Here is a 13080-nt window from a genome sequence, read left to right on the forward strand (position 1 = left end):
AATCACTTGCCTATGGCCGTTCAGGTGGAAATTCATGAAGCTAGTATTGTCTTAATCAAATGCCAATCTCTTTTCCCATACAATAGAGGTTCCAAAAATGAGTTCTAAAATAAAAGTAATTAGAAAAAGACAAATGGTCGAATATGTAAAATGTACTGCATATACGAATAAGCAGAGATTTCAATCTCCAGCAATGCAGGAATGTTATTTGGACTATACCTCCCATGAAAAAAAAACAAAAATGCTAGTTATGGTACATTTTTAAACACATTTTTTTTAAAGATTTTATTTATTTATTCAAGAGAGAGAATGAGATAGAGAGCATGAGAGGGGGGAGGGTCAGAGAGAGAGGCAGACTTCCTGCTGAGCAGGGAGCCCGACGTGGGACTCGATGCCGGGACTCCAGGATCATGACCTGAGCCGAAGGCAGTCGCTTAACCAACTGAGCCACCCAGGCGCCCGTTTTTTTAAACACATTTTTAAAAACATTGAAAGTTTATATAATTTTAATAAGTTATGAGGCCAAATTTGAAAAGAATAGAGGAATCCAGAGAGATACAATGTTTCCAGCAGCAAATTTTTTCTCCCTACAAATATAAAGATTTATTTGAAAGCTTCAGAGTGAATGAACAAGAAACAAAAGCCCAAGTCTAACATACGTTATAAAGTCTAACAAGAGTTCTCCAGAAGATTAGTATCACCAAAGCCTACACTGTCAGAGTACGATGAACCAGATGTAAACCAGTGCTATCTTGTATCTCACAACCTGAGTTTATGTGAACCAGCTAATCTCAAGACTTGAACACTGTGTAAGATAGCCACATTCATGTGGTGACCAGGTAGAAGCAATTTCAAATACTTTGTATCTTCAATCTAATCTTACAATATTCTCATAGAATACAATACAGTAAGACAAAATAAACCAGAACCAACAGAAACAATATAAAACAAAATAAACCCACAAAGAAGGAATATGGAACAATATTAGATGACAATAAATATTTTACTGCACAAAATTTAGAAGACACTTAAAATAATTGCAGAGAAATAACTGTGTATGTGTGAGTTTTCCATTCAGTGATCATTCTACGAGTCTTCTGAAAGTGGGGGCATCTTCATGTTTGCCGCAATGTTCAGACTCTGTTCTTCTTACTAATCTCTAATGCTTAAAAGCACCTATTTTGGAACTCATAATTTATAGAACTAAGCTGAGTGCTTTCTTCTAAAAGCAAAGACTTAACACAAACATTTTCTGTGAATAGGAAGGAAGATCACCTGTAATAAATTCCCTGACCAAAACTTGTAATATGAACCAAATTCCATTACTTCTACTTCTGATTTGGGGGTTATTTTTGGATTCAAACAAAAAGTAACATTTGCATTTTTGCCAATAAAGGATATGGGTTATTCACCTTTACAGGGCTTAACTTTTTTTTTTTTTTTTAAGATTTTATTTATTTATTTGACAGAGAGATAGAGAGAGAGCTCAAGTAGGCAGAGTGGCAGGCAGAGGGAGAGGGAGAAGCAGGCTTCCCGCTCAGCGGGAAGCCCGATGCAGGGCTCGATCCCAGGCCCCTGGGATCATGACCTGAGCCGAAGGCAGACGCTTAACGGACTGAGCCACCCAGGCGCCCCAGGGCTTAACTTTTTTTACACAGTATTTTTATACATTATTTACTGATGTGTTGATTGATTGACTTTCTTATTTTTTATTTACTTTTCTATCTATCCATCTATCTTCTATCCATCCATCCATCTACCTACCTACCTACCTACACGTTATTTGTTAGAATTTATATACAGTAAAATGCATAGATCTTAAGTGTTCAATTTATTGAGATTCACAAATATACACATTCACTTAAACAATATCCCAAACAATGTAGAGACCATTGCTTCATCTCGGATTTTAATCTTATGGAATTTATACAGTTTTAGAGCCTAGAATACATAGTCCTTCTTCATAAATGTTCCATGTAAATCTGATTAAGATGTTATCATGCAAGTTTGTGTGTAATGTTCTATAAATGAAAATTAGATTGCATTGGTTGATAGTTTTGAAATGTGTTTGTGCAGTCCATTTTTTGAACTATAAGACATTACTTTTAACATCCAATAGACTTATTTTTGTGTAGTATTTCCTGATATTTTATACCTGTCATATAGTATTACCTATGTTCTGAGACTATTCAAATATTTTGGATGAATGGTATTTAATAAAAAATATATATGGGGGCGCCTGGGTGGCTCAGTCGTTAAGTGTCTGCCTTCGGCTCGGGTCATGATCCCGGGGTCCTGGGATCGAGCCCCGCATCAGGCTCCCTGCTCCGCAGGAAGTCTGCTTCTCCTTCCCCCACTCCCCCTTCTTGTGTTCTCTCTCTCACCTTGTCTCTCTCTGTCAAATAAATAAATTTAAAAAAAAAATTAAAAAATATATATATATGTATTCATGAAAGGAGATGTTTCTAGAAATGTCCTTCTTACTTGATTCACTAGGAATAATTACAAGGATAAAGAAAGAAAAGTAATCAGACTCTTACCTTCCCCAAATCTAAAACCCCATAGAAAAAGCTGCTGAGGGAAGGGAGGAGGGAATGATTAGAATTTATTGAAACCCTTCCAAGGTTTAGTTTTTTGAGTTTGTTGTTTTTTACAAATTATATCACTGTCAATCCTTATAAAAATAATTTTAGTGACAAACAGTATTTTCCATCTAAGCTCTACAAAAAGGAGACTCTTTTCTAAATATTCCCTCATACTTCATCGAAGTTTGAATCCAGATTTTCGGTATTATTAAGTCTATTTTGTTTTCCCTGTAATATTCTGCCTTTCTAGAATTAGGACAATTATTTATCACAAGTGTTCAACAATCACTCTTTTAACCTCAATATTTTCAGTTGTACTAGTGCTTTATAAGATACTTTCCACAAGCCACTCTCATGAGAAGTAAATACATGCACCCAAAGAATAATCTTTAAAAGTCTTCCTCCTCCTGGTATTTAACAAATAAAATAATCTTATTATTATAAGGAAAGACTCAACACTATTTAACTCTAATTGCTCTCCCACATTTAGAAACTCTAAACCTGCTTCTGTTTTTAGGAATTAACATAGGAAGACTGTGTTCTTGGTGATATGGAATAAGGATCTGTTATGGTTCAGGTGACACATAAATCATATTTAAAAAAATACAAAAGAGAATTTCTATACATTGTATTTAAGCAACCTTTTGTGCAAAGCTAAGAACTACTAGAAAATGAATCTTCATAATCCCATTTGTATTTCTGATTTTTAGAACTCTATATTAGTTTAGGTATATACCAGATTATTTTTTTTTAAAGAACTAGGGATAAGAAATATAGGTAGTAAAATTTACATGACCATTTAAAATTCTAGAATATCCATTCTGACTGAGTAGAAATAAAAATAATAAAAGACAACCCAGTTTAAATACCAAGTGAATATATTCGACAATAGAAATATAAACACAATCATAAGGGTAAGTTGCTTCTAATTATGGCCTTTAGCTAAATAGGTACTTAGTATCAGTTACAAAAAACAAAAAAAATACGTCTTTGAAGATGACAAATTCTTTCAGATGGTAATTACATTTTTTAAGAGATTTGGGAACATGGAAGTGTGTTCTCCTTTTATAGTGAAGTTTCTACTAAATTCTTGTGATAACAATGTTTTTAGTATAAATCATTTCACTGTCAAACAAAATATCCTTGATTAAACACATGGAAAAAGAGAAGAAAAAGGCATGAAACAAAACCTCTCCATATTCAGGCTGCCACCAATTGCTATCTTGTCTAATTTGAATTGTGCAGTAGCTAATCATATTTTGGCACTTTCTTGCCATCAAAGCATTTCATGAAATTATCCCATTACAATGTTTTTCTCAGAGGCAAAATTAGCATAGATGACAGTTCAATTGACATGTTTCTTTTTCTTCTAGTACTGTTGCCAATTAAACAAATTGTACCATATTTTGATATTCATTTTTGTTAATTATTTATAAAATTGTAGCTGCTGATTCTTTTTTTCAAGTTTCAGTTTCTTGGTCAGAATTGAAAATAGTGCCAATCTTGATAAAGTCACCTGAACCTAACTTTCTGAGAAAGTCTCCTATAATACTTACTGGGTAGCAATCATTAAGACTGGTTGTTGGGTTTAAATTTGCTTCCAGTAATTTTCAGTTTTTCTTTTACCGCTTATATCTCAGCGAGGCAAAGAACTTAATGAATCCCAAGACATCAAATAAGGAATGTTTCCACCCAATCTAGAGGTTATTCTCTTTCTACCTTCTTAGTTTCAGCTTTAATTTTTTTCTTTTAATTAATTAATTAATATATATATATATATATGGTTACATAATTGAAAGAATTATTTTTGCAGGGAAATAAAAAATACAATATCATGAACTTTTAATACTTTAGGACAGTGCTTAAGCGTTTATAATCAAGTCAAACCATTCCTTTCAGCACAAACTAAATGGGAGCCTGTGTTAGCGGGGGACTTGCTTCCACTCCTCATTTTACCTCTGGTCCTACCATATCTACCTTTTTTTCTTTCTTTCTTTTCTTCCTTTCTTCCTTTCTTCCTTCTTCCTTCCTTCCTTCTTTCTTTTCTTTCTTTCTTTCTTTCTTTCTTTCTTTCTTTCTTTCTTTCTCTCGTTCATTTCTTCTTGAGGAGATAAACTCCTCTTTCTCATACATGTATTTAAAATATTGACCTTATCTTAACTTCCTCCGATACTCAATCCACTATTTCATGGCTCAACAAACTTCCTGTAAGGGACCAGATAGTAAATATTTTAGTCTTTGCTGGTCATACAGTTTTTTGTCAACACTGCCACCATAGTGTGAAAAGGCACAGATGATATGTAAATGAAGTGTGACTGTTTTCCACTGAAACGGAACATAGTTGCCTGCCCCTGCACTAGATCTCTGGAATGAAACTTTCTGAGGGCAGGAGTTGTGTCTGTTTTTCTCACTGTTCCAACCTCAGTACCTAAAAGTGCCTGGTACATAATGGCTATTCCATAGATATTGAAATCTGTTGTACATATACCTAGAATAAAACATTTGGCAAAAGACAATTTTATATGATTTGGAAAATACTTGGACCTGGTAGAAATAAAAGCTTTACTGGGTAATATATTTGGCTTGATGATGAATTGCTATGCCTGGAGTGACAGAGTGGATTCATGTTTTCAATTGACTCAAGTGCCACACTTTGTTTTCATTGTGAATGTGGTTCAAATAAACAAATTTTCTGGGCTAATTCCTGGATAGACTTTCATATAGGGACATGCCCTCCACTGTCGGAATTGCATGCAGTTGTCACACTGAGGTATTTCCAGACAGAGATTTCAAGTCTTTCCTCATGTTTGGGTTAAAGATCGCATTCACTTACTAGCCCTGCCGTTTTGCCTGTCTTGGAGCCTGTTTTCTCAATGGGATATTTTCACCTTGATCAATGGGCATAATCCATTTGCGTCTGGCTGCTTGAAGTTATTTTCCTAAATAATAAGCTTAGATCCTACCCCTCTTCATACCTCCATGCATTGCACAATGGAAAGCAGAAACAAAAATGATTTTGGGAAATGTAGCTGACATCTATGTGGAATCCCCAGCACAAGCAATCAAACCTCTGAGAACTCCTAATGCTTGCATGGTTTTTTATAGGTACAACTGTGCTCCCATGATCACTTACAAGGCAAGAGACAGTTGGGCCAAGGTTTCCTCTTGCCGGCTTTTGTGTACAAAAAAAATAAATAAAATAGAGCAAATAAGAAAAAAAAAAAGTCTTGCAGCTGGAAGGCAACTTTAAAGAAAAATGATGTTCATAGCTATCCTGCCAGTAGCTGGCAAAGCAGTTTTTATAAAACATATTTAATGTTTACAACCACTTGGAGGCTGGGGAAAGAGTAATACTTTAAAAATATGTTTAATGTTTTGAACAACTCGGTGGCCAAGCATCAACTCCTGCTCACATATATTTAATGCTTAGAGTCATTTGGTGGTTAGGAAAAAAAGGAGCTTCTTGTTAATTTTTAACATTTATTGCTGATCAGTGGCTGCTAAAGTAACTATCAATGCAGCATGGTTTATGTTTAGGGAGTCACTGTGCTGCTGCTAGAACAATTCATACACTTCTCTCAAGGCCACACAAAAACTGTCAATAGTATTACCTTCGCAATTGTATCACTAATAAAAACATAGGAATCAAACGGAGGAATAAAATGCTCCCTGAACCCACAGTCATAACATCCTATGGCCCTGAAAAGAGCTCTGCCATGCTCTGTGCTGTGGACACTTTGCTGCTGCACCAGAGGGATCACCAGACCTCGCTCAATCCCATCAAATGTGTGAAAGCCACCCAGCAGATTGGAAAGCGGAAGTGTAATCTGATAATTGGTGTTTCTTACAAACCAACAGCTTGTCGCCACAAATTAAGATGGAAGAGTACTCTACACCTAAGAAAATGTAAATGGGGATAGAAAGACTATTAGGTTTTTAAAGAGACTAGGTAGAGCTTGTAGTAAAAACAATCATAAATATTGAGCTCATGTGTCAGAGGGAGGGACTATATGGAAAAAAAAAGGAGAAGGATAATTAGCTAGGACCTCTATAAGTTAGGCATTCTCTTACCAGTTTCCTGAGAATGTTCATCAAATTATTAATAGGATCCATCCCCATTTATTGATCGCATTTATCCAGGCATTGTGGTAAGTGTTACACATAAATTTTCTCTTTTACTGCTTGCAGTAACTCTGGGAATTAGGTATTTTTATTCCTCATTTGCAGGTAATGAAACTAAAGCACAATGAGGACAAATAACCTAGGCAAATACTCACACCTAGGAAATAGTCGAGCAGGGATTTGGACTCTTAAGGTTAATACCCACATACCGCAATTGAACATGTTACAACAGAGTTCTGTTGTATATATGTACGTGTGTGTGTGTGTGTACATACATAAAATGTGATAATAGAAAAGCTACTTCCCAATGTGGAAAAGAAATTTCAAAAACAAATATTTTGGCAAAAATGGCCCTTATCAACAACTTCCTAGGTCATCTTTGGCTTCTCATATCAATATTTGGACTCAGCTCAACAAATTATGAAGGAAATTCAAGTCAAATGAAGGACTGCTGATTTAAACACTTTAATGCATATGGAAAATACAACCCAGAGATTATCGCTTCCAAAAACACGTTAAGTTCCTTTAAGAATCAAAGAGAGCCCTTGCTCTTTGCTTATCTTCTAGAATAATTTAGTCCCAAAGCCTAGCTAGGGTGGGCAAAGGTAGGCTTTTGTGCTGCCAGGGTTATAGGGGTGGAGGGGTTGGACAGGAGCTGCAATAGACCAGAACAAGGTCTTGACGCCTGAGCCCAGTGAGAAAGGTGTCCACACTGAGTTCAGGTGGGATGAGGAAGGCATGTTCTATATGGGAAATATGGCCTAGTGTGGGGATTCAGAGTCCCAGTGAGGTGTACAAAACCTGCACAGTGGGATAGAGAAGATAATGGAAACAGACAGTACAGATTTTCAAAGATGGATTGGAGTCATCGGGGCATCTGCAAGGTGTCTGGAGACCAAGTGGCAGTGAAAGATTGGTTGCATACGGGGGCTTGATCAAATAACAAAATATATTAAGGATAACAACAGCTAGCGTTCTCACTCTTGGAAAAGAGAGTTGTAAATTATATAAGGGTTAAAGAAACTAGAATAAATAGTGGGGTTAGATTAGAGTAGGAGGTATTGGTGTGAAATCAAGGTTTTCAATATATTTAGAATGATTCAGAAATAGGGGCACCTGGGTGGCTCAGTCGGTTAAACATCTGCCTTCGGCTCGAGTCATGATCCTGGGGTCCTGGGATCAAGCCCCACATCAGGCTCTCTGCTCATCAAGGAATCTGCTTCTCCCTTTGCCCCTCTCCCACTCGTGCTCTCTCGTTCTCTCTCTCAAATAAATAAATAAAATCTTTTTAAAAAAAGAATGATACAGAAATAAATATTATATGTATATGTGTATATAAATAGATAGATGATAGATAGATAGATAGATAGATAGATAGATAGATAGATAGATAGATAGACAGATAGATAGATAGATAGATATAGGTAGATAGATAGATGATAGATATTCTTTAGCTGTGCCCACTGACAGGGCCTAGGAGCAATGAATTTCCAATAGCAAAGGACACACATAACAACCAGAGTTTGGCTTCTAAATATTATTCTCTATGAGGGTGGGGAGAGAGCTCCTTGGAGAAATAGTTTCTCCCAGAGTTGAGAAAGGAAAAATACAAGACAAGTCCCAAATATATTTTGGGACCAGAAAGTAAAGGAGTATTCAAATAATTAAGAGGTAATGTTGAAATGACACAAAAATCAGCTTAAAGTGTCTTTATTTATATTTTACATTTCAGACTAAAACTGAAATAGTTTCAATATTAAAATCAATAATGGTGCTGTAATACATTAGAACCAATTCAATACAATAAGAAACCTTGAGACCACACTGACAATAACTAATAGACGGATAATTTGAAAGTGTGATGTGGACCAGCTTATTTCCCTAGTTTCAAAATAACTTTTGACCAAAAAAAGAAAAAAAAAAAAAAAACCTTTTGACAAAATATGTAATAATTACAAAGCGATAAAGAATAACTTTATAGTGGAATCATTGTCTAATGCAGACAACATTTAAGATGGACCTCAATTATGCCTGTCTCCAATATTCACACCTTTGGCTAATTCCTTTCCCTGGAGAGTAAAATGGACTTATCAAATTGATCCCAACAAATAAAATATAGCAGAAGTAACAGGATATCAACTCCAAGACAACAACCACATGACTGGGCTTGGAAGTATACTCCCCACACAGGGGAATCTTCAGATGAAACAACATTTTTTATTGCCAGCTTGACTCTAAATCCACAAGAGACTTTAATGCAGAGACACCCAGCTAAGCTGAGCCCAAAGTCATGATCCAGATAAATCAAGAGATAATACATACTTGCAGTCTTAAGCCTCTAAATCCTATAGTAATCTGTTATATAGTCATAGATAATAGCAACTTTGTACCTGGTAGTGGGGTGCTGCTATAACAAACACGTAAAAGGTGGTAATGTTTTTGCAGTCAGGCAGTGTGGGCTTTGAGGAGCATGTCAGTATAAAAGGCATTGAACACACTCTTTATTGCATGTTGGACTTGGAAGGCGCTGCACATGAGGACTTGCAGGAAACTGAGAATATCTTACTGGTAACTAGAAGATCACTGTTATGCAGTGACAGAAAATTTATCAAAACTTTTGCCTGCATTTATTTGAACAGTAGAAAAAGGACCCAGGGACTTTTGAACAAAAGGATCCATGTCTCACTGGTTTTAAAGATTACTAGTCTTTCCAGATGGCAAGTGATGCTAAAATTAAGAAATGGTTTCTAGGCCAAAATCAAATCCAGGTCACATGGGAAAGCATGGTCAAAAGATAAAGCCATGGCAGTGACAGTAAAATGTTTTATTAAGATCTTAGAAAGATCAAGGATAGTCCATTGGCTTGCTGTCTAGTCAGACAAATTTCTCTCTTAAGAGATAAATGGGTAAGTATGACTCAAAGATCCTTTCTAGCAAACAATAAGGGTTCTAATTCATGGAAAGGCTTTGTCACTCAGGCACCTCCATAGGGTCCAACGTAGACAGGATTTATCTTGAAGGGATTTTTTGTCTAATTCAATGAACCCCCAAAAGATTCATGGGATACCCATAGTACTGACAAAATAAAGAGTTCTATATGTAGAAACATCAAAAGTGTGAACTGAAGAAAGAGAGTCGGAGATTGTACAGTGAGAATAGGCCTTTGAATCCTTTGAATTCTACTGGCAGGAAGCCAACCAAGAGTGCTGCTTAGAGACAAGTACGTGCTGCACTGCACAGAAAAATGAAGGATAACTCAGAAGGTAGAACCAAGAGCCCAGGCGGGATAACTGAGAGCCATGGGCAAATATTCTCAGCCTTGAGCCTAATCAAAGGCTGTTAGTATTTACCAGCTAGATTTCAGGAATGCGATGGACCAGTAACTCCTTTATTTAGTGCATTTTCCCTCTTTTTTTAAACAGAAATGTCTACAGGAGTTTTCTCATCCCTCTCTCACCACTCTGTGTTAGGTATTGTGGTGGGGGTAAGCAACTGGTTTCTTTAGCATCACAAGTCTGGAGATCAAGAGGAAATAAATCTAAGGAATCTCATTTGCTTTTGCATTTGATTTGTATGATGAATTTCTGGACTTTGGTCTCATGCAATGAGGGAAAAAGAATTTGGGGTCCTACAAAGGGGTTGAGTATATACTGCATGACAGAGCAACATGAATGATTGGGGTCCAGAGGGTAAACTGGTAGAAGGCCCTCAATGATCTTAGCTACCTTGTATTCATTCTCTTGGGTAATCCCATTTCCTGAATGTGGACTGGACTTACTTATAACAGTTGGAATATGGCAGAAATTAGAGGATGTCACTTTAAATATTGGTTATAAATACGGACTGTGGCTTTGATCAGAGATGTTCTTCTCTCTGGCTATCTCTTAGATAGGTCTTCCTGGGGCCAGGCAGCTGCCATGCTGTGAGGTAGCCCTACAGAAAGGTCTACGTAGCAAGAGACTGAGGTCTACCAATCACCACAGGAGTAAGCTTGGAAGCAAATCCCTACCTCCTCCCAGTTAAGACTTTAGATCAGACCATAGCCCCAGCCAACAGCTTGGATACAACCTTTTGGGTGACCTTGAGCCAAAGGTACCCACCCAAGCCACTCCTGGGTATCCATGATCCTGTAAGATAATAAACGTTTGTTGTGTTACACTGCTAGGTTTTGGCTGATGTCTTGTGCAGCAACAGGTAACTAATACACAATGCTGGTCAAGTAATAAAAATTAGCATTATTACTATTGGGACAAATCAAAACCCTGTTCTACCTGAGAAGACTCAACAAGATTACAGCATCATGTCTGTGATGTACCTAACAAAGAAGCATATCCTGAAGTTGTACATGAGGAAACATCAGGCAAACCCAGTATGAAGGACATTCTAAATAATCACCGGCCAAGGATCCTCAAACCTGTCACAAAATCAAGAAAAAGTAAGGAATTACTCCAGATTGAAGGAAACTAAAGAGATATGCACCATGTGATTTTGACCTGGAAAATTGTGTTAGTAAGATATTATGGAAACAACTGATAAAGCATGAATGGGGTCTAAAAGTTAGATCCCAATAACGGATTAATGTTAATTTCCTGACTTTAGTAATCGCATTTTGGTTTTACATAGAGAATATCTTTATTTGTAGAAAACAGCTAGCATTCTGTCTCCAGCTTCCTGGCAAAAATTCTGCCTATAGGGCACAGACAGAGACCAATGAGACTGTTCCTACTATACCACTTAAGCTGTTCTCTGTGGCCATGGGTAGCTCATATGGTAAGATAATGTATCTGCTTTGCAATTTCTTGATCTGTCTCCCTATATGCCCTATGGCACTTCCGTGAAAGCAAGGACGTTTGGAAATTCGTATAAGTTTCTAAATTATAATAATGGTGTAATAAGTTAATGTTAGGTATAGTCATCATTTTCACTATTTCCATCGTGGAGTTGGGACTATTTATGTATGGCCATGTAGAAAATATTCTCTGTTTAAAAACCTTCAAAAAACTCCACCAAAAATTTCATCTTAACACTTTTCCTCAAACTTCATATAAAACAAAATAGAGTTCATGGAAAAAAAAATAAGGGGGTGCATATTAATAGCCAGCAGTGTAATTCTCTTTAGGTGTGTATTATTTTATTTACACTTATACTATTTTTTTTTTCTTTTAAGTCAGTGAATAAGAGATACCTAGTCCTCAGATTTTATTTTAAACAGGATTTCCCATCCTCAGGTTTATCATAAAATAAAATAAAATAAAAGTAAGCATTTCGAGGCCTTAACCAGCTCATCTGAGATTGAAAGCTAAATTTAAGGCCCAAAGACATTTTAGAAGCCACTAAAGGGAATAGCTGGTTGCAATTAACTTTGTTCTAAAGAGACTGGGAGTCATACCTACTTGCTGGAATTAGAGTTCAGTTTTCATATAAAAATGAAGATCAGAGAGTAAACAATACTGCATAAAATTATTGTAGTGGTTAAATAATAAAACAGGGAATACAAATCTTGAGGTGGATCACCTGGCCCCTAACTATTGCTCTGGAAACGGTAGGTCTTACCACAAAAATTATGATTCACAATTGGCATTTATAAAACGTGTCATAGAGACCTAGTTATGAATAACCCAGTCAGCTGCCTCAAACTGGCTTAGTTCAGGCAGAGGAAGATAAAACAAGTATGAATAAGGGTTTAAAGGTGTTACACCTGTCAGCTCTCTAGGAAAAGTTACTGCAACTGCATGCCATACCCATGCATAACCACCAGTATTAAAGAAGATCCTTATTGTAATTCATTGTTACTGTAGTGATCTTAAAGAATTAAGACCACATTCATAACGTCCAAATTTGTCCCCAAGGAGAAAGTCTAAGTTGGAGAATATCTGGATCATTAAGTAATTTCCTCGGGTCAGGGTAAAAACCTTATCTGTGAATATTACTTCCATGGCATATTGCACGCAGCACAAGTTAGTAACAAAGTGACCTTTCTCTTAAACAATTGATAGATTCACTAGAATTTTCTTCAAATTTTTGGAACAAAATATATTCCATAGTCTGCTAAGTCTTAAATGTTGATTTTCCTCTGAAATCTCTATCGACCTTGCTCAACATCCGTTCCATGCTTAATCGTTAACCACATTTTCGGACACACAGTCTATTATTGCTAACTTGACATTTGCATAAGAAATTGTTTTGATGTCCCAATATTTCTTGTTTTGTTTTTTTTTTTTTTGTATTACAAAGTAAGCTATTTTAAACCACGTATTTGTAATTTGGTTGCTTCTTCTCCATCATTGTCAATAACACTGTCAATTATTGGGAAGGGGCAGTTATTTCCTAGAGAATGCTCAAACACAGATCTATAAAACTGACAGCGAGATGT

At 36.3% G+C, this 13080-nt stretch overlaps 1 protein-coding gene across 1 annotated transcript in view; it reads right to left on the minus strand.

The window, feature by feature from the left end:
• The window catches only part of CDH12 (cadherin 12), an 875493-nt gene that overhangs the window by 151351 nt on the left and 711062 nt on the right, over positions 1 to 13080 (minus strand). The gene's annotated exons all lie outside the window — the stretch shown is intronic.

The sequence above is a fragment of the Leptonychotes weddellii genome, chromosome 7, assembly GCF_054177405.1.
Source record: "Leptonychotes weddellii isolate Sample4059 chromosome 7, ASM5417740v2, whole genome shotgun sequence".
In the NCBI taxonomy this organism is placed as follows: domain Eukaryota; kingdom Metazoa; phylum Chordata; class Mammalia; order Carnivora; family Phocidae; genus Leptonychotes; species Leptonychotes weddellii.